Below are 5187 nucleotides of genomic sequence, written 5' to 3'. Positions count from 1 at the left end.
TATCGACGTTTTCGGGAGCACGGCTCAACACTATTTGAATTATTCAAAAAACATTCGATTTCTATCGATAAGGAGCCGTGCTGATTATTTTTTGGCAAAAGTTGGTCTAGCCGTTACGGAGATACGGACCCAAAGAGTGCAGAAAATGGCAATTAAGTAATGCAAAATTGATTAAAATTTTGTGAAGACAGGTCCAGCAATTTTGCATGTCAAGAAAAAAAGTTAAAAAATTGCGATTTGGCGCTTGAAAATCAGGTATTTTCGACAATATGGGGCAACCGTAATGAATGGGAAAAATTCAAGAATTTTCAAAAATGTTCAAAAAACAAATTGAATTTCTACAAAAAAAATGTTTATTTTAAAATGCCCTAGCAAATCTTTGTAGCTCTGTATATGTGCATTAATAAATGCACACGTATGAACATTTTGATACAGAGGTGTCTTGGAATCACCTTCGGGGTACTCTGAGCACTCAATATATCGATAAAAAAATTAACAAAAAATTAATATATCCATTATTTAAATAGTATTTCATGTTATAAGACCAAGACGATTAGGATTTTATACTGTTGAAATAGAGCTTCTAAAATAAAAATAATTATTCTGTCTCTAACACATCATTATCTTATCGACGTGATTTTTGCAAAAATCTTAGGACTGATAAAATTTGTTTTTATATTTTATGAATATATTTTTGCTGTAACATAAAAGCCTTGCTTTTCATTAAATTACATCTGTTCTGTTACATCTGAATAATTAGAGAACTCAAAAAATCTTGGACTTGACCTCCAATTTTTTTGTAATATTGTGATCTCGATTAAAATATAAATCATTAATTATTATCAATTTGTTATAGATATTTTTCCCTATAGGTTTTTCTAACTTTTTTTTGGTTTTGTCAAAATCAATTAAAGCTAATACACAATAATACAAATCTTTTACAAGTTCTCTATTGCATTTAATTAATTATCTGTGTTAATCATATTTACATAATGAATAATTTATATCATTCATAACAACAAGCTGCATTTTAATATTTTAAAATGAATATAGTAAAATTATAATATCATTGCAAGCATTTTAAAGAATATAATTGAACTAGTAAATTTAAAAATTATACAAAATTACGTGCACATGTGTAGGTATAATTATGTGTAATATTGTTTTGCTCATAACCAGTTTACTATGAAATTACTGAACTCATTAATTGCAATTTTATTAGAGGAGAAATAAGTAAAAGTGTACAAAAAATGTATGTAGAGGATCGTGATAAATTGTTCAGGAAATATTTTACTTCATTTTTTTGAATGATTCAAAAAATCTTCTTGACTTGTGTTGACGAAATAATTGCTTTTATAAAAAATATTCCATTTCAATTTTTTTTTTTTCATTTTTTTTTTCGAAAACAGTTCAGATTTCAATTTCAATTCTGGTTTAAGTTTAAGTAATATTTTTAACTTTGTAATTCAGTTTATAATTTCCTTATAAATATTAGACGATATTACAGAATTTATAATAATCTGTTTGAAAACATTTCGTTACGGTACGGGAAGTTCTAGCAATTTGCCTTAAGACATGATGCCATACACACCACTATTTTTTTTAAATTCTTGATGGTTACATATTACAAAATATTATGTAAATTGGAAGGATTTGCATGATTCAACCAATATCTGTAAATTATAGAGACAAATGATTTTGATCAATTCGGATCCATTCACATAAATAAATGACAAAATTTGAAACAAATATTACATTAGAAATGTTGTTACTGATATTTAAGCTCGAAAGTGAGAATAGAATCTGCAGAAAGATAAATTCATTAAAGCAACATATAAAAACTAATATTACACATCAAATATTGCAAAATTGATACATCATATTTTCTATACCCATCTTTCTGTGTCTTAAGCCAATATATGGTATTCACACATGTGTACAAATAAATCCGATTGAGAAAAGTGTATTTACATATTATATAATTTGCAAGAAAGACCGCTACTGGCTGTTTGTACAAATAAATAAAATAAATACCGACAAATACATAAATAATCTGTGTATAAATACCAATACGAGCTCAGAAGAATTTTCCATACATGAACCAGCATTACGTTCGTTGTCTCTCTGATTCGTACTCTCTTGCACGCTGTCCTGGTGATAATAGAGATGGGTCCAGGTTATATCGAATCGAAAGTATTCGGAATATCGATGTGGATAATTGATTTTAGTTATAACTTGATGGGATATGGTCTTACTTTTGTAAAAAAAGAGGGCGTGAATAAAAGTCATGTATGAACTGTATCACATTTTCAATTTTTTTTAGTTTTTCAATGTCCTCTTCTTGAAAAAGCTTGAAGATTATTATAAGGGTTACCAAAGCTCCAGAAGAAATATTAAAAAAAAAAAAATTAAGTGCACGATAAATAAATAAAGCATCTAAAAGTTCTTGAGTTCTTGAAGGGGTTATTTTTTCAGGTCGACTATTTGATTTTTTTTCTTAAGACACTTTTATATTTGATAAATTATAAAATTGTGAAGGTAATTATCCTCTTTTATAATGAAAATTTTATTTATTTTATTCTAAAACTTTAAATAGATATCCAAATATGTAAAAGTGTAATCATATAGGTTTGAATGCTTATAAAAATCGTAGTACTTACTTTACTATTTAATATATAAAACTAGTTGTGTTTTAAGGCAAATTGCTGGAACTTCCTGTATCGTAACGAAATGTTCGAGAAATATTAAATATTTCCAAATAGATTATTATAAATATTATAACATTGTCTAATTTGGAAAAAAAATTGAAATAATTTTTGAATCATTCAAATCGGATGCTTAGTTCTCTCAAAAAATGCAATTTTTTGTACATTTAGCTTTGTATCTTCAAAATGGCTGGGCCCGCTTTAGCAAAAAACTAATAACCACTTTTCCCAATCATTACTAATTGAATGTTTTTTAGATCATTCAAATCGGATGCTCTGTTCTCTCAAAAACTCGATTTCTATTTTCTGCACTTTTTGCTCCGTATCTCCGAAACGGCTGGAGCTACCTTTGCCAAAAACTAAGCATCACATCTCCCTATCAATAGAAATCGAATGTTTTTTTATCCATTTAAATCGGTTGATCCGTGCGCTCGAAAACGTGGACGAAAATTTTTCTCTATACATACATACACACTAACACACACACACCTCAATTTTTTCTGAGGTATGTGAAAATGTTCAGTAACCTTCAAAACGTGAAGAAATGTAAAAATTTTCAATTTCGATTTTTGGACGATTACAATAACTTACTCTACGAAAAGTTAAAAAAATGTATTGGTGTGCTTTGAGTCATAGTAAAAATTTTTATATTACTTAGATCGTATATCAGTAACATTATTTTTTGTATTTGTATATTTTTAGGGAAATAAGTAACAAACAAACAATGAGATAATTAGACTAAAATAAAGAAAAGAACAGATGAGCGTCATTTAAAAAAATGATATGTATAAAAGAGTACAGTAAAAAAAAATAAAAAAAAAAAGCCTTGGTGAAGAAACACAAATTTTGTATGAGATTTCAATAATTAAATCTGAATTTAATAGAAAATAAAACTTTAAATTAATTAATCTGCAAATTATATATATTTCTTAGGAAATTCAATTACATCCTAGTAGACACGCCGTTGGGTGTTGCTACTATTTTTTAGTTAATATTGTAAAATATTTATTGTTATTAGTGCGCGCCTATTGTTTATAAAAACAGATTCCAGGATAAAATTTAAATAATGAAAAAAATCATTTACATCGATAATTACAACGAATAATTGAATCTTTTGCCATCCCTACTTCGGTCTGTTTCGTTCTTTCTTTGCCCACCTTTCGCTGCAGAGAATGTTAAGAGTCCATCGACTCAGCCATCGTGCGCGGCTCTACATTGTAGAAAGGTAAACACTACAAGAACGTTCCGTACCATTCAACTAGGAAGTGCCGCGGGAAAATCGATTACATCAAAGTTTTCCGGAAAATTATTGAAAGATAAAATCTGCTGGAGAAGTGTTGAAAAGTTTAATGAAAATTTGAGAAAGACTTTTGAATTTCTAAGATTTTGTTGACAACTGTCGAAGCGAGGATGTGAAATAAAAACATTAATTAAAGTGCCTGTAGTTAATTAGTGATATCTCTCTGTATTATGAGATTTTAAATATTTGGACTGGGACAAACTTATAGTTATATTAAAAAGTAGTTTTTGCTAGCAGGATTTTTAGAACCTTGAGTGAAAAGTGAAAAATTTGGATAAACTGAATTTAAAAATCTCTCGAATGATCTTCGAAGGATTTTATTTAAACAGTTTTATTATACTTCAGTTAGATAAGATTTAAATTCGTTTGACGTTTTGGTTTTGGACGCAGTAAACGTTGTCGAAGGAATATAACTGGTTTGTGAATGTGTTTTATTGAACTGGTATTAAGGGTTTATAAAAGCTCTCTCTCAATATTTAATTAATAAAAAAAAAATTATAATTTACTAACTGTCAATGTTTTATTAAATAAAATATTTTAAAAGTTGTTTATTGGGAAGAAACGAGCTGTGATACTTGTAGTGATTTTTGTACTTCATTTTGATATTAAATTCAACAAGCTAAATTATACTCGGTAATAGAAACTCACCTATTATTATTATTCATTCATATATAAATTAATAGACAATAAAAATATTTTTTTTGTAATAAAAGTATCATTAACAAAATAAACTTTTTAGTTCATTTGAAAGCATTTAGATAGTAAATGTTTATGATTTTTGTAATTTAATTATCTTTATAAAATAATAAAAATTAAATTTGTTCATAATAAAAATTCTTTTGGAATAAAAACCGCAATAAAGATAAATTCTAACTTTGATTATAATTGTTTCAACTTTCTTATACCCAGAAAAAAGTATATAAATTATATTTCTAATCATTATAAACTAAAAGCCAAAAGACTCGTTGAATACTACAAAAGTGTAGAATCTAATAATGGTGTAAAAATCCTACAGTGAAGTTATAGAAGACTAAAACACCATCAAACATAATTTCCTGTATGAACTGCTCACACATCTAACCAATCAACCAATATCAATAATCTTCATGAAGAAATTCCACTATCACCTGATGATTATCCAAAATCCAAAACGGACTCCAAAAAAGTGTCCAACAGACGGCA

Source organism: Ctenocephalides felis, unplaced genomic scaffold (genome assembly GCF_003426905.1).
Source record: "Ctenocephalides felis isolate EL2017-DRISC unplaced genomic scaffold, ASM342690v1 CF-g0.4_SCAFFOLD_00845, whole genome shotgun sequence".
Classification (NCBI taxonomy): Eukaryota; Metazoa; Arthropoda; class Insecta; order Siphonaptera; family Pulicidae; genus Ctenocephalides; species Ctenocephalides felis.
The sequence above is the reverse complement of the archived record's forward strand: the minus strand, read 5'-3'. Positions refer to the sequence as shown.